The sequence below is a fragment of the Falco rusticolus genome, chromosome 3 (assembly GCF_015220075.1).
Source record: "Falco rusticolus isolate bFalRus1 chromosome 3, bFalRus1.pri, whole genome shotgun sequence".
NCBI classification, from domain to species: domain Eukaryota; kingdom Metazoa; phylum Chordata; class Aves; order Falconiformes; family Falconidae; genus Falco; species Falco rusticolus.
In genome coordinates, this window is record NC_051189.1 from 62186834 (window position 1) to 62212145 (window position 25312).

The window sequence follows — 25312 nt, forward strand, 5'->3', positions numbered from 1 at the left end:
GAAAAGGGACTGCACGTTGTTTTAATAGTGCATTAACTTTTTGAGCAACAAACTTTTTTATGTTGTAGTACCGTAGCACTTGCAGAATGGACTTTATATTAGAGGACTGGCTGGCTCCCTCACAGTTTTTAGTGACATTTGATAGCTTCCCACCAACCTGTATTTTCTTCCCTATGTCTTGGTCAGTGAAAGAAACTGTTGCCAATTAGGGCCTGGAGTCTCAGCTGGGGAATGAACTTTGATGAATGAATGTGGGAAAAAATGAAATACCCCGCAGATGGGTGGCTTGGAGAACATAACAAGTCTTCGAGTTTGGCCTTATGCTCGGAGAGCCTTTGTTGTCTGTAAACACTGTCTCTGCAGTCATCTGCTCCAAACGAGGTTTCCTGTAGAAATGCATTTCACTGTTTTTTGCCTTCTATGTGTTGTAGTCTTATATTTATCAGCAGATGTTTAAGTTTTGCATTTAGGTAACAGAAATATTTAGTTCTGCCACAGGGTGAATTTATCCCTAGAGGAATGCTTTTGCCTGTGATTGCTGGAATCCCAGGCTTAGGGATTCCAGGAGCACAGGAGAGTTTCCTAAAAAGTGTGTGAGAACAACAGTGAGTGTTGAGGCTTAGTACACGTTAGAAGTGGAACACAGATTACACTGCCTGTGTGTGCCAAGCATTTCCAAGGGACTCGTAGTGACCAAACCAAACTAAAACCCCATAATTTCTCTAAAGACTGTTAGGATTCCTGCTTGTAGGTCTACAATAGTGTGGGACAAATGGGTGACAGTTCCTGGACCTTCTCAGCTGAACATAAAGAGAAAAATGCATCTTTCTCCATGTTTTAAAGTTTTCTCCCTTTATATTCTTTACGTCGTCATTTTTCGTTACAGATATGTGGGGATATTAATGATGACTGCTGTAGGAGAAACTATTGTTTCCACTGTAGTTCTGGCAGGAGATGATAGTGCAGAAGCTACGTAGCTGCTCCTTCTGTGAGGAGGCTGTTTACCAGCTTCATAGCGCAAATGCTCATCTGGAATAAGAGTTTTCTTAATTGGCAAGTTTGATAGATTTCCCTCCCCTCCTCTTGTCCCCATTTGCAGCCTCTGAGTCAGTCAGTGATATACCCAAATCGTGTTTCATCCTAAAGGGAAGATTATTTGGATCTGTAAATGGACACAAGAAGCAAGGGGAACGTTAGTCAGAACAGACACTCATTAGTCTGAAGGTTTCCTGTTGGGACAGGAAGGGTCAGCAGAGTTGGTGCTGTAGAACAAGTATCTCCACTGTCTCTTGGTGGAGTGGTGGGAATGCCTCAGGCTGTCAGAGTGGGCCAGGAAGGAGCTGAGCCTTTCAAAAAATGAGCTGGCTTCAGAATCGTTAGGTGTGTTACGTAGGCAAGTAGTCCAGTTTGCCTAGCGGTTCTGTATTTATTTTCCTCTTTCCATTGCACGAGACACTGTTGCAGTATGAGGCTTTCATCACTACATAGATTTGTTACCTGTCCCCTGACTGAAGTACCTTCACCTTTGCAAGTTTTGCTTTTTGTGCATGGAGAGACTGTTTAAATTAGGTACCTTAAAAAAAATAAATCTCTTCTGCAGTGATAATTTATCTCAGTTTCCTTTAATAATCACCTTTTTTGAGTACTGGTCTTCTTCATCTAATATGGACTTTTTCTGCTTTTTGTTGCCCTTTGTTCTACAAATCCCAGTGGGCTATAGTGAATTCTTGTTTGACATCTTCTCTTTTTTCAATGGTTATCCAAACTCGGAAGGGAAGGCCTAGATAAAAGACCTCAGAATTCTGTGAATTTAGTACTGCTCCTCATCTCACTTCTGTTACTAAATGTAGTAATTCCTGCATCTGTCTTCTGGTATTTAGTATTGCTGCTGCCGCCCTTAGGAATAGATTTCCTTCAAATGTTAAACTCACTTGGGGAGGCTGTAATCACGATTTACTAATTTCTCTCTTCTTTTAATATTCTCAAGAATGCCTTCCTTAACATTAAGTAGCAGATCTGGTAGATTCTTTGCTGGTATTAATTGCTGTGTAACCAAGTGCCCTTGAAAGTCAGTTATGTAAATGAGCAGCCTTGAGCTGCCCATAAGAACGATGCTGGCTTGAGTTTTAATTTAATAATTGAGGAATTGGAACGTAACATGGTTCTTTAAATCTTAAATAGGATACAGCCATATTCTTTATTATACAAATTCTAATTGCATGAACGATGATATATCAGCGGTTTAACATTTAGTTTAGGTGGTCGCTTTGCATGCAGGTGAGCCCTTTAGATACAGTTATTATTAGGAAAAAGCCTTGAATTCAATTGCCTTAGGTTTTTTTAGTTGAGTATTTTGAAAGAAATTAATGATTTGTTGTGGTCTTAAAATACCAAGTAGAGCCTTCCTTGCAATATATTCTTTACATCTGTTTTTTTCCTTTCTTAACTTAGTTATCATAAAAGTTGCAATTCTTCTGTAAACGTTCCTTGTATTTTTTCTGAAGATGCATCATACCTAAATCTCTTGGCTATTAAAAAGTACATGAGTTGTGGACAGTGGAAGGGCTGGTACATCATCCAAATAATTGTTTTGTTTGTTTGAGTAAAGGTTATTTACCATTACATACAATATATGGGAAAAGTCTGTGGATGCAAAGTTATTTGCAAATACAGGCTTGGCAAACCTCCTCTGGAATTCAAAAAGGGTTTTCCAGCTTGACTTAGTCATTTTTCCCAAATGTCTTGGCATAACTGATCACTCAGGAGTGACATATGGTAGAAACATGCTCTAAGGGACAAGTCTTCCGGATGGCGCACAGCACCACACAAGATAGACAGATGGTGGCTTATTCAACCTTGGAAAAAGTTTAATCCTACATATTGGCACGGCGGCCTGGGTACTGAGAGAGAGGCACACACATGCCTGTGAAATCTGAGGGAAAGCTTTTGTGAGTTTGCTTTATTACTGAAAGAACTAGAAAGATTGAGCTGATATTATACGGCATGAGTATCTGCAAAATTACATGTTCAACATACTGTCCAGAAAAAGTGATCTTCCCTGGAAAAGTGGAAATCCCAGAGTTAGCAGAACACTGCAGAGAATAGTTTGCTGAACTTTCCACAGCTGCTTCTAGACTAAAACATGTTTATCTGACAAAGCTGTTAAGTACTTGCCTTAACTTAGCACTGATAGCTGTTAACTGAAGTGTCTAAGAGAAAGGGTATTTCATGTTTTTCGTGGTTTTACTTATGTTTCAGGGGTTGCTATTGGTTTTGTGAAGTGTGTTGGTAGTTCATGGCATAGAAGCTGTAACCTTTCTCTTAGGTAAGTTCAGACAAAAGGTTACAAATTCCCTGATGCTAAATTTAAATTTATAGCAGTAAAGGCAAACTGTACGTTATAGTTTGTTTTTTTTAACAAGAAGCAGAAGAACATCAGGCCTTTCAGTTTAATATCTTTGTGTTTAAGACAGTGAAGAGAGAGACAGAATATCTGACATAGAAAAATGAACCAGTGATGTGGATTGTTGAGATACCTAGGGAGGAACAAAATCTGCTTTGATTTCTTTCTGGAAATCAAGTAGCAATTGCTTGATGGATACTCTGGAGTCTGTGCTGTGTTCAGTAAGGATTTTGAAAACACTGAGGACATGAAGGATTGCCTATCCAACTTCTTCTCCCCCACTTTTTTTTTGTTGTAGACCACACTCAATATTCACAACTAGAAGGAAAAGGAAGAATCTCCTGACTCTGGACTTCAAGGGTATTGTTATGTTGTATTGGGTGAGTTTAAACTAGGCAAGACATTTTTCTGAAACATTTCCAGAAAGGTAAATGTAATTCAAACAAACTAATCTTTTGCCAGTAGAGGAATACTTTGGTCAAATTAATTGCATGCCAGTAGCATTTCAGCCATACCATACCACAGCATCATGATCTTTTAGATACATATTTTATAGCAGTTATATATGTGTACGTGTTGATGTGTGTGTATAGATATATATCCATATACATAGCTACAGCTAAAACTTACTAGTGATTTTTAGATGTTGGAAGGTTTTGATTTGTCAGCCCTGGTATTTTTTGTGGTAATACATTGGTTTCAAGGAATTGTCTTAGATGAAAGAGGTGGTGAAGGAAGAGGGAGAAAAGTGAGATGCCCAGAGTAACCAGCATATTGGTAATTACTTGCCTGGATGTGGAAGACCCAGTTAATGTTTCTGTTCTGCCTAATGAGAGAAATTACTTGAAAATGAGATCCAAGCTGCTGAACTATAAAGTCACATGGCTCATTCAGCATTGAGTGATGCATAGTTTTAAAATATGATGCAGTATGAGAGAGAGTGCTGCAAAGAGACAATTCAGTAACCTGTTGCTTAGGATATGCATTAAAGGAGTAAGAAATGCCGAATTCCTGCTTTCAGCTAAGATTGCCTTTGTGTAATATAAAGATATACTGACTTTTGGGCTGGTAAAAACATACACTCTTCCCGAGGATGTGAGTACCTTTTAGGTACTTATTTTCTTGTCACCCTTTTCTTTCTTTCCCTGTGCCCCATTGTGCAAAATGGTGACCATACCATAGACACACCTGAAGGCCTACAGTAATGGCTGCAGAACTGGTGCACTGTTTCCCATTTCTTGGTTTTTTCCCCATCTACTATAATTATTATAGGATTATGTTCAGCTTTGGGGCCCCCATCATAAGAAGGACATAGACCTGTTGGAGCGAGCCCAGAGGAGGGACACAAAGATGACCAGAGGACTGGAGCACCTCTCCTGTGAAGACAGGCTGAGGGAGTTGGGGATGTTCAGCCTGGAGAAGAGAAGGCTCTGGGGACACCTTATAGTGGCCTCCCAGTACCTGAAGGGGGCCTACAAGAAAGCTGGAGAGGGACTTCTTACAAGGGCCTGTGGTGACAGGACAAGAGGTAACGGCTTTAAGCTGTAAGAAGACAGATTTAGATTAGACATTAGGAAGACATTCTTTGCTGTGAGGGTGGTGAGGCACTGGGCCAGGTTGCCCAGAGAAGCCGTGGATGCCCCATCCCTGGAAGTGTTCAAGGCCAGGCAGGATGGGGCTTTGAGAAACCTGGTGTAGTGGAAGGTGTCCCTGCCCATGGCAGGGGGCTCCTCGGAACTAGATGATCTGTAAGGTCCCTTCCAACCCCAAACCATTCTATGATTCTGTGATTAGTCAGTAAAAATGTCAATAATTCAATTTTGTGCCCAAGTGCACAGTCAGCAAAATATGACAGACATCAGTTTACTCTCCTCCTAGACCCTACAAGTATCTTACACACTGCCCACGAGGAATGAGTGTTTTGGTGGCCCAGCCAGCCAGCTATGACAGAGCCCTGCTTTTCTGTCGCGGTGCATGCCTGTGGGCCTTCTAAACATCATTTTTATTTTTGAGAAGGGGAGTTACAATCTGATGATATTATTAACATTCTGCAGATCCACAATTGACACCTTTTTGACCCAGATCTGAGGTTCAGACTCAAATACTTCAGTCCCTTGAAATTTTAAGTAATGTTTCATAGAATTGCAGGTTTTATAATTCATAGGCTAAGCATGATCATACCATTGCTGAGTCGCTGAATGTTGGTGTGTATGCATCAGCCATCTGCTGTCGTCCTGTATCTTCCTGGCCAGTGACAGTGGTGGTCATTAAACCATGATGGCTCTCTGCCAGATGGGAATGGTTTGAGGTAGTAACATGGCTGTGCCCCAAAAAAGCCACTTTTCTTCACTGGTAGTAATGACTTTTGGAGGACTGAAATGAAGAAAGAGGAGTTGTAATAGAGGAATGAAGATTCTGTGAAGACAGAGATGTGAAGGGTTTGGGTGTCTGAGGGGGAACAAAGGCTGGCTTTTGTAGCAGGGGTTTTTAATCAATTATGCAAGCAAATGAGGAATGGAGAAACTGTCTACACAGGAGAGAAGCAGCCTGAAGCCTGAAGGATGTGGAAGAGAAGCTGCATGTAGTAGGGATTTTTTTTGAGGGCTCTCATCTGTAGATCACTGACCTAAGCGTGGTAAGGAAGCAGATACAAAATGCGTGTAGTCTCATTTTATTTTGTCTAGACTTGCATACCTTGCCCACTTCCCAAGTGGAGAGTGATTGGGAACTCGTACAAAGCTTGTGCATGTTTTGCTTCAACCCCAAATGTCCTGGAAACCTAGCATACCCACAGGGTTAGATCGTTGTGTTAAACTTCCTATGAAATCTGGACATGATGTGGGTTGGTGCTAACGATGGGATCTTGTGCCATCTTGCTCTGCCAGGTCCTGCTTCTTTGGAGGTATGGTAATCAATACCAAAAAAATCTAATGCAGGAACTAAAGAAAAATATTTAACGAGGTTACTGATCCAAACCAAAGGAGACCAAACATGGTTAAGAAAGGACAGACATAACTGTGTGTGCAGTGGTGGGAATTTTACCATGCTAGTTCATGCAAATCGCTGCCAGGTTGTTGAGAGAGCCTCTGAAGTTAAGCTGTAACTTTAAAATATCAGGAGTAAGATGTCTTGCTGCATACCTCATGGAATACATTTTAGTCTTTAGTGAAGAGGTGGTTCAAAATGTACTCTCAAACAGGAGGGAAGAACAATTTAAAGATCCTCATTTATTCAGTAATCCAGTGGTAAGAAAATGTGAAGTTGTAATTGTCTTCTGTACTTTCTCCCCCCCTTGTTGGGAGTGTTTTTTTAGGTATTAATTCCTAATCAGGTACTTAATTGCCCTTCTTTCTCGCCCTCCTCCCCTCAAAAAATCGCAGACCACAATGACTTAAAAACTATACCATGTGTAGGTTGTGATGTGCACTGGAGGTGATGTACCTCTCTTAAAATCTTAAATGAAGGTAAAGCTGAAAATGGCTGCAATCACTTTTATGCTATCCCCCCTTGTTCCCTCTCCCTCTCCCTTCCGCTTGTGCTCACTTGCTCACTCTTTAGTATAACACAGTTGAACAGCAGTGAAGTGTAAAATGTGCTTTTGCCAAGGTCAGTTCCTTGTGATTACTCGCCTGTGGCAACTTACGCCAGTTGCAACAGACTGAGTCTCAGCAGTCCACAAAGTCACACTGGTGCTTATGCAGAGGACACCCAGTGTAGGTTATAGTAACTGTAGTCTGGAATAGCTTGCAGTGCTACTGAATTTTAGCAGCTTTATTTAACTCTTATGATCTAGCTTCCTCTTGCTTCAGTGGTATAGAAGTGGTTTAGAACACTTCTGTTCCATGAAGTGCGGGGCTGTCGTCTTCTCTGGATACCCTCAAGGAGGATTTTGTGTAGATGAAATTCTTACTTTTATAGGTTGTTTCTTTTCTTACAGTGGATTGCTCAAATTTCAGGAATTAATCATAAATGAAGAGAAGATAAAATAAACCGTCATGGGTACATGCATCTTCTAAAGATCATACCTATATTTTCTGTGGTTGGCTTGCTTTTGGGGAAAGTCGTATCAAATACTGCTCTGTTGACATTGACAGAAAAGAAATTGCATATCTACATAGTAAGAAGTATTACGAAAAAGTAGAAGTAGTTTTTTAAAGCAAGAACTTAAAAGATAGTGACACGTAGTCTCTGTACTACCTTTAAAAATGTTGTATAAACTCATAAGCATGAGGTATTTTTTTGTTCAGAAGCTAAAGATTTTGATTGCTGTGACTGGGCAACAAATATGAGATTCAAGAACATCCGTTTTAGGAGGTAGGAGTTGTTGGACCTCATTTTGTTGTGGACAGCGGATTGCACGGTGGAAGTGGGAGGGATCTCCACTTCCATTCTCGTTTCTCACATATGAGCAAACATGTCCCTTTATGAAAAGACATTGTATTTAGAACAGAAAAGCACGGACTTCCTGTGTTATATTTGTGCTATCATCAACAATATACCTGATTTTATTTTCATTCTGAAAATACTTTTGTAAGAAGGATTTAGCTCTTGAGCTCTGTGATAGTGACTTTGAGGTTACCTGTCCATCACTACGGACTAGTAGAGAGGCAATAAGCTGTCTAGATGATCGGCTGAAGGACTAGAGCTAAACTTCAGTGATCATTGAAATTCAGTTAAGTGCAAAAATTTCTTTACTTAACATTGATTATGCATTTGATTCATTTTGAAACTATGTGTTGCTGTATTGAACACTGCTCTTGTGTTTGGTTTGGAATGATTCCTGAGCAACAGTAAAATAATGGGTCAGCAATTGAGTCTTGATCCTGTAAACACGCTTGCACAAAACGCACAAGAATATTCCCGTTTTGCTCAGTGGAACTCCCCACAAAACAGGGTGGGAATTCAGAAGTCAAGTCATTTGAAGCACTTCATGAAGAGTTCATCCCGTATTTTCTATTTTATCTTGCTTCCAGGCTTACAAGAAGTATTTTTATTGAGGAATGTGTTACTTGTTGCTTTTTTTGCCTATATGGAAGACAATGAAATTTGTTTTTCTTTGCAAGTATGTTTTGGGCTGACTTTTACTGGTTTTGGTTTTCATAGCCTGTATGATTCTGTTGCTGTTCCAGCCCCTATTCCTTTGCTTTTGATAATATTTGTATTGGCCTGGTTCTTATGGAAGATTATGCTATGAGAGCTGTGTTCAGACTTCGTGAGGATTGATCTGTCTACTCATCTTAGTTGAAAATTCATGGTGGCAATTTTTTGTGTGTCTGTGCTGTGGTATATAGGCCTGTAGCACTTACAGCAGTGCATGTTACAGAGACAGTGGAAATGAATGTTACCTAGGAAATAATAATGTAGGAAAGAATAACTGTGCTTGTAGAAGCTGTTTTCAGTGAGCTGAGAAATGAACAGATGTGTGTTCTTGGGTGCGGTAATATAGAAGAGTTGCATTGTCCATGCTCACCAGAATTTGTCCTATTAATTTCCTTTAATCTTGAGGAACTTGAGGAAAGAAAAGAACTATTCAGACATCAAAGCTGGTTTTGGAACATTCCTAATGACGTTCTTGCAGTAGGCTGCTGCGTTCAGCATAAGCAAACAGTTGATAGCTGAGATCGAAGAAGTCTGCACAAAACCCTGAACTAATTCAAATCTCTGTGCAGAGCTTCTAAACAATTTTTAAAAATTCATTAGAACTTCACTATTTTTCAAGTTCTTATCTCCTGGATTCTGGGTGATAGCAGAAATGCTTCTTTGCACACAATAAAGGTAGATACTGTGGTTTTTTCTGGACAAGTAAGAATCCAGAGCCCTTGAAGCCTTGCAAGTTTTGCAGCCTAATTTTTTTAACTCACGGGTGGAGATACGAAAACTCTTAAGGGATTTAACCATACACTTCCTAGTAGTTTTAAAGGGAGCTCTCCAAGCCAGTGTCCTGGTCAGCTTTGAAATGTTTGCTGTACTAATTCAGACATGGTGGAAATAAGCATTTTAATGTAGGGATAGAACCTTACTTTTGCAATGCACCTGCAGTTTGTGAGTACCGCAAGAGGTGTCCCTTTCTGAAGACAACCGCTGCACTCTCTTAGTAGAAGTAGCGTGCCTCGTGTTTCATGTACTCACTGCTGTATCAGTTTCATTAGCAACAGACTGGAGAAATCAGCAGTAAATTTGTGTTGTGTGGCAAAACATCTCTCTTCTCTCCTTTTGTTTTTGTTTTTTTTTAACCCTTAAATATGTATCTTGCTTTTTCGGGCAACAGTAGTAATACCTCTTCATAAGCATTTAGTTCACATTCAGACATAGCAGAGTACCTGAGGACTAGCAGCCAGGTAAACAGAAGTCAATACATTTAGACAGAGAAAACATTCTCAAGTTCCCTATAAAAAATGTTTATTCTGAATAAAGGCTTGTTTTAATCCGAGGGAGCAGTAATTCTGTAACAGCTATCAAACATACATCCTTGGAAGACGAAGGGGAAACTAGCTGATAAATCATGATTTTTTGTGTTTCCCCTTTTAATGGCAATATTAGCTTTAAGCTTCTAACAGGTTTTAATAAATGGTAATTTTAGATTTCAGTTACCATAAGACAGCATCATCCGGGTAGTTTCCTTCTTATCAGATGGGTAAAATTCAGATCAGAAGGCAGGATTACAAGGCAGGGTTTCGTACAGTTTGTTATTTATGGCTTTGACACCTGAATCACTGCATGGACCAGGGCAGTCTATAACATGACTTCAGCTTTCCCATGGGAAATACAGGCTAATAATTCCTGCCTCACGGATGCATAGGAAGATTAACTTCATGGAACGAGTGAAGTATTTATTAATAATGATCGTTATTGCTATGTCACTTACTTGTTCATATCAGTGACATTGGTAATACATTACTCCTGAGGGGAATGTAAATGAGCTCATAAAACAAAAGACACTAATTCAAGTAATTTTCATCACCCTTCACCAAAGCACGTGTATTCAGTAGTGTCCATGTTAGTGCTTACTGTTTTGATGATTTTAAAATATTAGGAAATGCCACTAAATACAAAGGGAGAACCCAAGGTCATGCTCGCTTGTTCTATCTTCAGATCGCACCTACTGGAGTGTTTTTCATAATCTTTCTTTAAAGGCCTGTTAACTGAGAATGTAGGTGAAGCAGCATACATTTTAAATCCAGTTAGATTTTAGAAGTTTAATCTTGCTGTGTGTTTTCTGCAGTACATACTTGCAGTACAAGTGTGATGTATGATTAAATTGTGAAGCGTCCACAGGAGCATGGCTCTTTAATTTTTTTATAATTTCTCACATTTTTCATAATTGTGGTGGAAGAGAAGTAAAATACTTCGAAATCCATTTGCAGAGTCAGAGCTGTCAGTTGACCTGTGACAGGAGATGTGGGAAAAGCATTACATTTCTTTCAGTGGTCGGCTTGAAGGATGTGACTGAACTGCAGGGTCATACAGGGTTTTGAAGGAGGGTTTTTTTAGATGCTTTTACTATTTTATTAGCTGCTTAATGAAGAAACCCCCTGGATCTTTACTTTTTGTTTCTTTGTGGGTTTAGACTTCTGTAGTTTTTCTACTGTAAGTATTAAAAATAATCTTGTGATTAGTGTCCTTTGGGCTTAAACTGGAATTGCTTCACAGAGCCTCTGGTTTTTGGGTGTGGGTTGGAAAGAAAGAAATGAAATAAATACAAAGGGCAGAGGAGGGTGAATGCGCTTGAAAACCCAATCGCTACGAAAATTAAGGCACAGAGGTAATTTTTGACATGGTGCGGTTTTCTGAAAGGAGCAGTGGTGATCTTTCTTGCACCTATTGGTTCCTCTGCCATCATTTCATCGGACTGAGATTCCTTTTCTTAGTGTTGTAGTCTAATTTACTTAAACATTACATTTGAAAAAAAAGAAGCAAATTCAGCATCTTCATTAAATCTTGGCTGCATTTATAAATTTGTGTTACCTACGCTGCTGGCAGTGGCTGAGTTGCGCCTTAGCAAGTCTGTAGTGGTTTCAGTCAGTGAGGTCTCGCTCCCTTTGCCCCCACGGTGAACACCAGAGCTTGTGCCCTGCTGCCCTGTAGAAGACAGCTTAGGAATGTGGTCTGACGTGCTCGCTGTCCTCCTCAAGATTTCACTGCCTGTAGGAGCTGCTGAAGGTTACTGGCCATGGCCTTAAACCTTTGTTACGAACATACCTAACAGAAGTATTCAGAACTGAAAGGACGTAGTTAATTTAATATTTTTGTAATGAAAGTGAGAATTTAAGTGTCTATTTTACGTTATTGATGGAGCTTTTTTCTTTCTCAAGAACTGAACCTGAAGGGGTGATGTGTGAATCATACTTTGTGTCCCACTTACAGATTAACTTGACTCATCAGTGATTTTTCTTCCGGCATGATTTGGAGGAAATGACAGGGTTTTTTTCATGTGTAGTTTTTAATTATTACTGACTGCTGAATAAAGATAGAGATGAAGGCAGTCCAGCTAAACACCTGATTTTATTTAGGTCTGTGCTTCTAGAGAGTCACATCATACAATAAAGTATTGTGTGTTTGCATAAGAGAGACAGTAGAATGTGGATTTCTGATTCTTCAATGTTAATATCGAACAAAGATAGCAACAAGTGAGTTCTAAGAGCTCACTATTATGCTCATAATTCCTTTGCCTTAATAGTTTCCAGATATGTAAAAGAAAAAAGTGTCATGTCTGGAAAATGCTTCCTGCAAATAAAGCCTAAAATGCAAGAGCTTTTGATTTCTAAATTTTCTTTAAGCCACTCACTATCTAATGATAATATAAATTTGTAAACAAATTACACTGGTCATGTAACTTCTGCCATACTTAATAATCCTTATTTTATTGGGTAACATAATTTTTATTGTTACATTTATCTTTCAATATAACCAGATGCACAACATTTTTCAGTGCTAATTTTGTGGAAACTTGAAAAGCAAAGCCCAACTTCAGTAGCGCTTTCTAAGTTAACGAATTTATAGTCATCTAAATTTAACACATGAAAGCACTATAAGAATAGTTTCTCTTACTAAAAGCAACCATATAGCTTTTTCTGTATTAAACTGTTTTGTACCTATTTTATTCCTATGTCCAAGATCTAAGTACTCCTAATGTCTTTTGTAGAAACTAGAAAAGCTTTTGATTAGGCTTCTCAAAATCTACATTTGTTTATATTGGCATGCATTTGTTAGCCTCAGCGACTGAAGTCTTACATAGAAATGATAAATAGTGGAATCTGTTCGGTATTATATAATCTCTCCTTCTCACTCTTATGTTCATTGTCAGCACTTGACTCAAGGGATTTGTTTCATGCAGTGTAATGCTTCTTTCCCAATTATCTGTAAGGGAACACAAATGGATGTGGCAATTGCACAGTGATGGAGCTATAGAAGACATGTATGTATTTTTCTGCTGTATATGAAGACTCAAAATCTGTATCTTCACTCCATGACTGATTAGTAGATACTTTATCTTCTAACTGAAGTGAGATCCTGAACTGAAGGATCTTTAAAAGCCAGTTTACATAACTGATGATGTAAAAGTTTTTTGAGCAACTAGATAAGGGAGAAATGTGACAGATGTGTAGGATATCCACATCCACAAATGATGGGAAAATGAATATATCGTAGGTAAGATGCACAGATTCTCTCTGCAGGTATTTGAGAATCCAGACTCTTCTCCTGCATCATGTTGGCACATGGTCATTCATCTATGGCGAATGAGATCCACTTGATTCTCACGTGGCTAAAGCAGGCTTTTTAAGTTACTGGCACCAGTTTGAGCCAAATATTTCTTTCACATTATTCAACAAATGGGAAAACCTTCCTACCAAGGAAGGAGCAGAACTGAATGGTAAATGTGACAGTAATATTTATTATAGAGCTTTTCACCAAAGAGTAATCTTCTCTGATATGACGAGCTCTTAATTTCAGGTAACTTTTTTCTTCTTTCAAACTGACCAAGCAAGCATCCTTAATTCAAAAAGTAAAGAAAAAGTCGCTCTCAAATTCCCTATTTCTGTTCTCTGCTGGAGGCATCCAGTTTTGTTGATAATGATCTAATCTGTTGCATAATCGGAGAATACTGAGCCTGCTGCCACAGCCTGCTTCTTTCTTGGCACTGGTGGAAGGCTTCAAAGAGAGACTGTATGTGTGAGGCGACTGCTCTACCAGAAAGACCAAGGGGATCAAAGCATGTGTTTAGAAATGGAAAACAACAAAAAGAGAAGCAGTTACCACACAGTTGTGATCCTGAAACTGAAACCAGTCACACAAAAATGAACTATTTTGAAGTTAAGGATAATTATTTCAAATTCTATAGAGCAGAAAAAGATCAGGGATTTTTAAGGAAAATTCATCAAGATTTTCTTTTGTCAGTACTTGGTATGGGGAAGACTTACTTTTCAAAAAACTGATGTGTTGACAATTGTATGCAGTTTAATTGTTTTTTGCATGATTTTATGCTGCATCGCATTGCTTTCTTGGCTCCTCTCATGTTTTCAATTACTAAATTTTAAAATGAAATCAGTTGAAAAATTACTTGAAAGCAAGAAAAAACATTGTAGGAAAGTTTTATATTGTAATAATTCTTTGAAGGTTGGGCAGTTGTTTCAAGGTTGCATTTAATGAGCTTGGGAAAAATGTAGTGGTTTGTGGTGTGTGTGATTTTTGTTTTTTTAACTTTCATAATAAATGGAAAGAACTTCTCTTCATATTATCTTCCAACATTTTAGTTGAAAATGCCTGATTGTTCAGGAGATACCTAATTTATGAGTATCTAATTTATCTTTCAGTGAGTTTCATGAATTGAAGATTAATTATTATTCCTTATACTTCAAGTATGGTTTAAATTATGCTGCAACATTGGCTTAGACTGGTCCTTTTTCAGTGTCAAATATTCATTTTTTTTCACTTACAATTCTGAATTTTTTCCTTTAATGACACAGGAAGATCTTAATAGTTACCTGTGTTGATTTAGTAAGCTGTCATAGTGGAAACATAGGAATTTCAGCTGTATGTTGTTAGGGAAACTTGCTATAATATACAGAATATTAACAAAAAGAAAACATGCAGCTTTCAGTGTCAGCTTTATGGCAGTCTCCTTGTCCATAGTCCATTGGTCCCTGTAATTTACTGTGATAGTACTTTATGGGTTTTGTGATGGGGAAAATGATAATAACATGTTTTTTCGTACTCACTGACTCCCCATACACTGGAGGCAAACTGAAGTTGGTGATACACTAAACTTACTCTCTCCCTACTATCCTTGTTATTGTGTAGTCTTCTGTATGACGTGCCAGCGTTAATTGTGGTGACTGTGCCTTTATTCCTGTGGTGCTTTGCTGATGGGCACGTATACAGTGTTTCTCATATGCTGTGAATCCTAAGAAAAACTGCAAAGCACAGTTTGATTACTCTTGATAGAGGTGCGCTGGTGTTGCACACTAGTAAAGTGTATGGCGCTCAGCCCACATGTAAAATCTTTGAATTACTTTTTTAACTAGAATTTTGGATTCCACTGTTAGAAACACTTCACCGCCTTGTTTTCCCCTCTCGTTTAAGAGACAGATTTGTTACTATGTATATTTGCAAAATTATATGTTCTAATGATATCTTGTCCTGATGGTTACATGAGGAGGCCATAGTTCCTTCGACTGTTTCGCTCTTGGCGTGGTGTCTGTTCCTTCAGTGGTACTGCCTCATGGGGTGAGAAGGAAGGGATGCTTTGTCAGACCAGACCCTTTTGAGACCTCAGCTGCAAAACTCTAGCTGCATTTTAAAGAACAAGAGCAATCTGTGTCTTTGCAAAGATGTATTAGCCATATTCAGAAATTATTCTGAGGGTCACAGAAGATATTTTCCTTATCGAAAACTACCCCAGACCCTTTTGCGGAAACATCAGTCTTTGAAACTTTTATTTTATGTCTGTCTTTTTAACAAGGGCCAAACAAGATGTTTTTCTTTGTCCTCCTTCATGAAATAGCTGGGTTGTTCTGACTGAAATTAAAATACTTGAAAAATTAAGTCTTAAGGCAGAGACTCAGCATGAAAAATTTCAGATCAGTTTTTAAAGCTTGGTAGAGTTTTAAGGGATGGACAGTGCTCTGATCCCTAATTGTAATGCTGAGGGTCAGCTGTATTGATCTTAACCTCGTGTTGAAGAAGCACTAACACCGATTTACTAGTTGCCATAATATTATTTGGTACATGTTAAATAGCTGTTTAATCTTTTTTTTATTTTTCTGTCTGTCATTCCCATACTAGTAAAATAGATCAGTGGCAGTGAGGTTGTCTGTGCTTAGTGGAGCCTCCTCTTGTCCTCATTTTGGGTCATTGAAATCTCTGCTTTTGAGAGGCTTTTGTACTCAGTTTTTATGTTGAGGATATTTTTGACAGGGAGTCAATGCCTAGATTGCTGTTTCAGTTACTATGGAGAAGCCTTCCCAGAGGAACACTTATGCTCTATTTTCTGAAGATGGTCAAGCACCAGATTTGCCCAACTTCCTCTTAACTTGCAGTTCTGAAATTTATTTTGTACCAGTTGTCTTTAGATTGAAAATTCCTTTGGCTCTCACACATCTTTTGGATCTGCAGCATCCTAATGGAAAGAGGACAAGATGAGGATCAGAGCGGAAGAGGAATATATCCTGAAAGCCTGCGTATCACAAGAGAAATTAATGTAGTTGTAGTCTGACTGTGGGCTTTTGTTGAGAGCGAGCTATGGCATGACTGTCTTGGAAGTGAGTTTATTGGAGATTCCTGGTATAGACTGATGTATGTCTGCTAGGTCCTCTGCTTGTGGGTATGGTTTCCTTCCACAGGATGCTAGATTGTGGTGCTCCGCTTTATGTCGTGGAGCAGATAAGAGTCCTTTAAATAAGTTTGTTTCCATTGGAAACACTTCTTGGGTCTGGGCTGTATGACAATACCACATGTGCTTTGATTCTTACGTATTTGTGGGGTTTTTTCTTTTTGTCCGTTGTATTGAATGCCATTTGAAGAGACAGCTACATTAAGGTGTAGTTTAAAGTGGCAGAAAACCATATGAAGCTGAGGGCTTGATCCAGAAATAGATTATGAAAGGTTCTGAAAGCATTTTATTTTCATCTGCTTTGTCAGCATCTTTGCTGATTGAATGCTTATTCTTAAGCCCAGTGTTCTCAGACTGGTTAGGTTGTGTGATTTTTTTTTATTATTATTTTATTTTTTTCCCCAAGCTCTCACCTCCTCCAGCGATAGGAAGGCAATACTGCAGCTTTTGAAGGGCCCAAAGGTTTGATAGCATTGTGCCGCGATGCAGGCTTTCATCCTCACCCTCTGCAGTCCACTGTGATGTGAAGGGTTGAAGCCTTTTCCTTCTCATTCTTTTATTTTTTTAAAATCTCCTGTTAAATACCTGAGAGGGAGCAGACTTTTGGGAAAAAAATTTTCTACATAGTAAGAGAAGTTGGAGAAGAGGAGATTCAGAAAGGGAGCAGTTTTCTAGTTTATGCCTGGAGGATTATTCAGGAAAGACTTCAGAACATGGGGCTAAGCCTCAGCATCCTTTTACATTCCTAACCGAACTAAAGACAAATCAAACTCTCATCAATTATTTGTAAATGCAGAGGTATTTTAAGGGCCTTTTAGCTGGCTGGCGTCAGAGCCTGAAGACATAGGAAATGCTTTCTGATACCATTTTTTTCAAGGCATGAGACAGAATGAGGAAGGAGTAGACTTCTACAGAGGGTCTTAAGGCTTCAGAAGTTAGAGGAACAACATGTTACTGCATACCCTGTGAGGAAACGGGCACGAAAACTGACTTGCCCCACTGCAAGCAATTTTCAAAGGCTGAGATTAGAACCAAGGTGTTTTTTTCTGTCTCATCTTCATCCTAGCTGTAAAATTATACAAGTTTTTCTTCCAGAATTTCAATACTGAAATCCTTAAGTTAAATAGACTTTCTTAAACTGCAGAGGAATTGGTTCGTGAGCAGCTGACAGAAGCACTGAGGAGTGTGGGGTTTGCTTCCTCTTCCTCTTTCTTGCAACTGCGTCTCACTGAGTTTTGCAAGCCAAAGCTTGGGAACTCTTCCAGAGGATAAAGGCTGACGCTTCTTAATTGTGAGTTGACAAAGACACTGTCAAAATGACAGTTGTGTATAAAAGATTAGTGATAGATGGGAAAGATTTTGTCATTGAGTCTTGCCCAAATTGTGAACATTTTCAGTTGTGTGACATTTTCTAGTTTAATTAGTGTAAATCTTAAAAGCACAGGCCGTCATGATTACAGAAGGCAAATGTTTTTCAACTGTATTACAGAGATTATCCCCTAAATTTGGTATGAGGTCTGACATTCGCTGCAGGATTGCAAAACCAAAATTTGCCCTTAATGAAGGATCATCTTGAAAAACAGAACTCACATCTAAGTTTCTAATGCCAGCCATGCTTCTGGTGTTTTTGCTGCTAAGTCAGCTCCTATTTTTTTGTATAAAAGTCTTGGAAGCGTCAACACTTCCATTAATGTTTATAAAGAAAGCAGCAATTTGAATATGCATGGCTGAAAAAACATTTCCTGCAGTTGGCCCAGCAAATTTCAGGCTCTCTTTAATATTTGATCCTCAGAAAATACATGCAAAAACTGAATTACTGCTTCGTATCCACACATCAGTTTGTTCTTGGAGGAAAGAAGAGCAGTAGGGGCAAAACACTGAAGGTTCATAATGACATGAAGTTTAAGTACCTCACTGTGTGTTCATTTAATAACTTCTGATAAAGTTTGTGTTCTTTTTGTTCTGTCTTTGGAAATGTAGTTTACTTGCTTATAAAGCAGTGACTATGTAATAACTGCAGGTAGACTGTGATCATTTGAGTTGTTCCTGTCCCCTCCTCTCCGTTCTTTATTGTAGGCGTGTGTCAGTACTGCAGCCAGATTTTTTTTCCTACATAATGGAAGTTTGTTTTCTTTTTGAAATTCTGGATATGATGCTGGGTTGGTTGTTTGGTTGTTTTTTTTGTTTTGTTTGCTTGTTTGTTTGTGGGTTTGTTTGTTTGTTTATTTTAATAAGCATGTAAATATGTCTAAATTTACTGTTACTATATCAATTGACGTAACTTTGAGATCAAACTTTAAAAAAATATATAGATAAGCACAATTTCTATGTAGATTATCATTGCTTCTTAAAGGTTGTCTTAATAGTTTGTCAAAATTACAGAGACTATCCTGATGAAAAAAGTTTTTAGGACTTCATAGCTGATTTAGAATTATGTGCATATATTTGTATGATGTTCATGGAATCAGAAGAAAAGGACTTGTAGGCCGTTTTAGAAGAAACTGTTGCTTTTTAGTACTGGTTTTGCATTTATTATGCAGATGACCTTGTATATACTTTATTTTACTTTCCTGCAGTATTAAGAAAATACATTTTTAGGTTGCATTTTAATTTAGTTGCTCTGTTCTGTACTTACAAGTTGCTCTGTTCTGTACTTACAAAAGAGTTAGCTGTGGGAATGTGTTTTGTAGGGGCTTTTTTATGACTTTGCATTGTGTAGTTGAATAAATAATTTGCATATGAAATGTGAAAAAGTCAGCACCACTTAATCGCCTTCACTCTAGCAAGCTGGTCTACCTTTATGCCTAAGCTAATTCAGAAGAACATGTATTTACACACACTTGAGGAAATCCAATATCCAAAGCGTAACGGGAAAACGATGTCTTTACATTAAGTGGTCGGGCATCTTTAAACCTGTTCCACAGTGGGTCAGCAGTTTTGTAAAGTGGTGAGATTTTTGAGGTCTAGAAGGCCAGTCTTACAAAGACTTCAATTTAAAGAAAAAGATTTTTAAATACGAAAGAAGAGGAAATCTTCCCTGTTTTCCTTTCATCCAGACCTCCTCCCACAGCTCCACAACCATACAGCTGATACAGGGACTGGACCTGCCCAGGGGCATCCATGTAGTCTGAATGTTAGGCATGATGGTATCTTCTCTAGGGATTTCAAGACATCTCCCAGATGCAGGTGGGTCCATGTGTCAACATGACTAGATCCTCAATACCTACACCTGAACAACAACTTTGTTGTGGCATTTGTGGTATTTTGACAGCATAAATTTTTAATTTTTAATTATGGCAGATGTATATTAGAGACAACCAAAACTTTCTGGTTTTCCCATACAAGCTGGCACACAGATCACAGAACTCCTGTTTTGGACTTCAGTATAAAATAGAAATTCTGTAGCCATCAGCCATTTCTAGATGTAGGTCTGCACTTGGTGTGCTGTTAGTAATTTATTATTGCCTCATGAACTGATTATTTCTTTTTCCTGTTTTAGGTTTTATTTTGTTGGGTTATGTGGCTTTGTCAAGACCTTGCAAGGTTGATTTCCTTTCCAGGGAAAGTTCACAAGACCTGGTATTTTGATTGCAGGTTTTATAAAACAATGCTCTTCTGTAGTGAAGTGCAGCTTGACTGACTACAGCTTAACGATAGAACAGTTTGCCTTGAAATGGGTTTGGTTTAGAGCAGAAAGGATTGGTGTGGCCTTCTAAGGGAAAGGCGATCAGGGAGCAGGGAGTATTTTTCCTGCTTTATTAGGAGACCTTACGCTTTCCTTATTTATTCTTGGTTTTGGCTTTCTGTCTTTGTTACTGAAGATATGTTTCACTTCCTTAGCTGGGCTTCAAAGAGGTGGTTTTATGTTACATTCAGTTCAGTGGATATTCATTAGCGTTCATCATTAGTTGGAAGAAATTGGAGTTTTGCAGAATTTTAAAATTCCATTTGCATTTTTTTCTGAACTTGGAAGTTTTTAGCAGTTTTAAGATTGGGCAACTCATCAGTTGAATGCATTTGTGTTAACAATGTATGTCTTCCATAGCTTATATGTGCTGATGTGGATCACGTTGTCCTCACTAACAAACAATGGGCTTCACTGCAGTAGGAAATACTAAAAAAATGCCAAGAGTTTTCATTGGAAGGACCACAAAACCTTGTGCTTCAAGGCTTAACAAATGTGTAAGGCACAGATCAATGAAGTGGGGAATGTTTTTATACATGTGCACACTGATGGGTCTTAATTTGTATCTGGAGCATCCAGTTATGGCTGTTGTCTAAAGTTATTTGATTAGGTACACCATAAATGTCTAGTATAGCAGAATCTAAAGAATCCCAAAGGATTGAATATGGCAGTTGCTGTGTTTTTATGATAATATTACCCTTTGCCCCCTTGTTTATCACCTATGAAATTGATTACATTTTCAATGATTCTAAATTATTATTGCAGGCTTAGACTCTAGATGCAAATTAAACTTTTGATTAATCCGTCATTGATTTCATGTGATGTATGAATTTCAGTCAAAGTATATGAAAGTAATATTTAAAAATGCCATTTCAGTAATGTAGCAGTGACTACATGGGATATTTTGCTGCTCTTCTGGTGATTGAAGAAGCATGGTTTTCATCCCTTGGTAGGCAATAAACCACCTGAGATGTATTCTGCCTGGAGAGCATTATAGCTTAAATAAGGAATAACTGTGGAACTGTAATTAAATACAAATTACAGTACTAGAGCACACTCAACAAATTATCAGTTGATAGAGGTTTCATCATTCTGAGGAGGCTCTTTTAGATATAGGTAGGTAAATTTTAATGCTCTTGCTTTAATTCTGCACTCCTGTTATAAAAATGTATTCTGTTGCCAGCTTTCTGGTTTTTATCTGTGCTTTTAACTTGTTTGCTTTTCCAAACAATTTCTCTCTCTCTTTTTTTTTTTTTTTTTTTCTTTTTTTTTTTTTTCCCTTAACCCAAAACTTGAAACACTTGCACATGTGGTTTACTGTTTTCTTAAATCAAGCCTTGGACATCAGGGCATGACTCTTGTTTTATTAAACTGCAACTGCTGGGAAGTTCTTAAGGGCTCACTGAGCTCACAGTCACTTGTGAAGTGTTCCAGGTTATAACAGCAGCTTTTGCCATGCACTGACAGTGTTTTACATTAACAGTATTTATAAAAAAGGTGACACTGAGGAATAACCTTGGGAGATGAAGGCTTTAGCATGAGGCAGTTGTTCTAAAATTGTTAATTATAATGTTGAGGATGAAATTAAAGAGAGAGATATACACTGAAAATACAGGACTTTTTAAAAAGAATTTTAATATAATTGTTTAGTTTCATTTAAATTTTCATTTGCTGGCTTCTAAGCAGTCTGCTTTCTTAAAATAAAATAAACATATTTAGTGCAAAATGAACTTAAATTTCAAAGCACTAACAAACAAGAATTCCGAGTAATCAGGCCTTTGGTGGTACATTAATATTTTATATTGAACTATTTACTAATTGCAAAAGAGGTTTCTGTTTTTCCCTTTCTTTTGAAAAATTGAAGTATTTGTATGAGCTATGATAGGCTGCTGCCGAAGATCTTGTCCTCTGAAAAATTTAGTAAAATGCGATCAGTCTGGTTGGGAGTTTGTACGGGGGTGTAGTTGTTTGGCCGTAGTGTGACCAAAGGAGATAGGTGGTGGTGATGGTGGGGCGGCTTTCACATATGCAGAAGCATGTTTCTAGTTGTCCTTCTTCATTTCCACCCTCTCGATGGTATATAAAATGCTAGGTTTGGATTTCATTTTAATACAGCTGAGGTTTGGTCTTGTCAATCAAAAGGTCCAAAGTTCGTATCTGTTGGAATTCTCTGCAGAAATGATGCATCTTTCAAAACTATTTTTTCTAAAATGCTACTCTGATTTAAAGAATTCATGTCAAACTTGAGATCAAAGATAGACTGAATATAAGCACATTGCTACATTACTATATACTAGGGGAAATATATCACAAGGAATTTATATTTTAAAAGGGATTTCTAGTAAAAAGGGGTTTATAGGTCATGGCTGGCAGGCAATGAGAATTGCTTGTCTCCTGCCTAAATTTAAGTGCATTAAATAGCTGAAATACTGCTTAGGAAGATAGATTGGGTGATCGCAATTTTTTTATTTCAAATTTTGAATCTTCTCCTTTCTTCTTTACTGTGTTGTGCCCTGGGTTTATTCTTCTAGGGATTAAGAAGTATTTCAGGATGGGTAGTAGAACTATAGATTTGATAGCATATCTTGCAGAATTGCCTAGCAAAAGTTGTAATTCATTATTTATCATCACTGTTCAGGTGATGCCCAATATATATGTGTTTTCTTTCATCATTCCTTGTTTGTTGTTCCCTGGTGTTCTTCAGTGCATTACTAGAAAGTCTTGTTTTAATATATTACAAATATTCTCATTAATGCATTCGTTGCAGTTAGAAGACTCCAGGCCTAGATATTTTCTTAGTGAATGTATTTTAGTTATAAATATTTGTATCTATTTTTCCTGTTGATGTCTGTGGCTACCTGACATATCATATGATGCCTTTCAGCTTTTTCCTATTTCAGTGACTACAAGACACTTGTGGTTTTGTGCTTGCAGCCATTCAAGCTATCAACTTTTTTGACAGTAATTATTCTAAATCCACTTCAAACAAGAATGAAGTTGCTTGCAGCTTTGTCCAATTCAATATGCAGGAATGATCTTAAATTCCTACCGGGCTTAGAAAAGGGTGAACTAGATGGTAGCATATGTTTGATCTTTCTGGTTTCATTTCAGTTGCTAAGTGGGTTTTTTTTCTCTAGCATTTCCCCGAAATGTTTTCCAGCCCTATTTTCCTCTGAGGTTGGTGATGTCCTGATCTTAGTATCTGTCTTTAGCTCTGACTTGAGCTGAGAACACTGCAGACACAGCTTTGAGTAAATACCATTAATTTTCACAATGTAGTCTCTTTCCCTCTGATAAAACCATGATGAATTTTATTGGGTATAAGAGGTATATTGTATGATTAGTCTCCCCCCCGCCTTAAACAACCTGCAAAGTATAGTGGTAGTAGGGGGGAAACACGGTATAATTACAAATATTCCGTATTTTCCTTTAGACTGCATCAGTTTCTCATATATATGGAGCTTGAAGATCATCAGGTACAAATCTCCCACTCAAATGTAGACTGGAATTTGACTTTGTTATGTTCAAACCTGGAAAAAAATGGTGTAACGCACACTGAAGTGCCCCTTTATAGTACAGGCTAACCTTAATTTAGTACTGCTTTGGCTCATCGGCTTTCTGTAGGCAAAATGACTGCAATGTTAGCAGTAGAAGAGAATGTGTGTTGAACTGAAGGAAAAAAGCAAATAATTTCCTGTGCCTGACCTCACAGAGAAACCTCTTCCTTCCCCGAAGCCAACCATGATAAAATACCATAAATTTTCTCCACATGTTCTAGCTGTGCTCAAGCAAACGCCACAGAAGATTTGAAGCTGTAACAAGATACCTTTCATCCTGAAGAGCAGGACTGAATTTCACCTTGTTCTTTTCTGAATGTTTTCTTTTGGCTAGACATTTGAGTTGTATTTGTTTTTTATTTTTTTTTTCCACAGGATATTTGCTAGTGAAGGGTAATGTTGTTGGATGTACATTTCGGCATTTAATTTTTTGGCTCAGTGACCCATGGCTCCTTTTGTGTATGTTTTGGGGACAGAATAGGTTAGTGTTAGTGGCATGTCTTATATATGAGATAAACTTCTTCATCGCATAGTGCTAAACCCTTAAGATGAAGATGCAGAAAAAAGAAGAACATTAACTTGCAATATTTCTTTTGAAATTGATGTATGCAAAAAGTTTGTTTCTCTGTGTAACATTAGCAGAAGTTTATAATGCAAACATGAATCTTTATGACTGCAGATTTGAGTAAAACATATCATACTGTGATATGGTGATAGACATACCTTTTAAGGAAAGTTGGGTTTTATAATAGGAGGCTTGGTTATAAAAATGTTAAACTAAATAAGTAAATTCTTAGTGTAATTCCTTTGAGAAGTGCTGTTACACTTGGGATACAGTCAATTCAGTTTGCCTCTGTAAGGTGAAATTCTTCTGACCTGCTAAACATTTACTGTTTTTTTTTTTAAAAAAAACCTCTTGGGTTCCTACTAATGCATATCCTTAAAAAAGTCACGTCCAGATCTGGAAGAGCAGGTCTCAGAATTACAGTCACCAAACCAAACTTCTTAGCCTAATACTTCAGAGGTGAAGAATCCCTCTTGCCCTTCCTTTTTGCAGCAGTGACAAAAATGTGCCAATGAAGATGGATGTGATCTTTCCTCAGGACCATCTTCAGTGTGTTTCAGAAACTGGTGAAGCCAGCTGGACATTTGCAAGGTGCTCAGGAACAGGGGCTTGAGAGTGGCTTGTAGCAGAAATTTCTGCTCATTTGCTATGTTTAATAAAACCAATTTTTCATTACTGAAATTTGAAAGTTATATTTTGAAGCAGCTTGAAATGTTTTTAATAATAATAAGCTAGGTATAGATTTATTCAGCAAGCTGCTGTTCTATGGAATGGTTTTGCGTAACTGTAGATCGCCGTTTGCGATTTGAACTTTTCTACCTTGTTGGCAAGATGACCTTGAAAGTGCAGAGGGGGAAACCCCTGCTGAGACTGCGGGATTCAGTGACCACCAGAAACAGTGAGTGCAAAAGTGGCTGGTGATTAAGGAGGAAAAATCTATTACATATGGCTCTGCCATCTTCCTGGGTGACCTTGATCAATTCATCAGCACTTTCTTTTGCTGGGTTGTGTCTGTGTAGGAAGGGTTGTGTTACTCTTTGGACCATATTCCCTCCCTCTGTATACCTGTGCTGACTGAGTTTACTGGGGTTATTTCTGGTCAGTACAGATGTAAGATGAGTATCGGGGTTTCTGTTTACATTGTCACGTAAGTTTGATTTCTTTTTAAACTTCAGCATTCACCTTGCATGTAGAATATAGACTGATATTTTCTTAGCATGCAAGAAGTAGTAAGAAGAAAAAAGTTAAGACGATGAGCTCTTCAGAATATAGC

The 25312-nt window shown here is 38.0% G+C and overlaps 1 protein-coding gene across 2 annotated transcripts in view; it reads left to right on the forward strand.

Annotated features, from left to right (window-relative positions):
- Positions 1–25312, forward strand: part of LDLRAD4 (low density lipoprotein receptor class A domain containing 4) — a 294703-nt gene that overhangs the window by 39303 nt on the left and 230088 nt on the right. Inside the window, exon 1 of one of the 2 annotated variants that reach the window (XM_037378820.1) lies at positions 3685–3783. The exons of the other annotated variant lie outside the window; for it this stretch is intronic. The gene's annotated coding sequence lies outside the window, so the exon portion shown is untranslated. Of the gene's footprint in view, positions 1–3684; positions 3784–25312 lie in introns of those variants that run through there. 2 annotated transcript variants of the gene reach the window in all.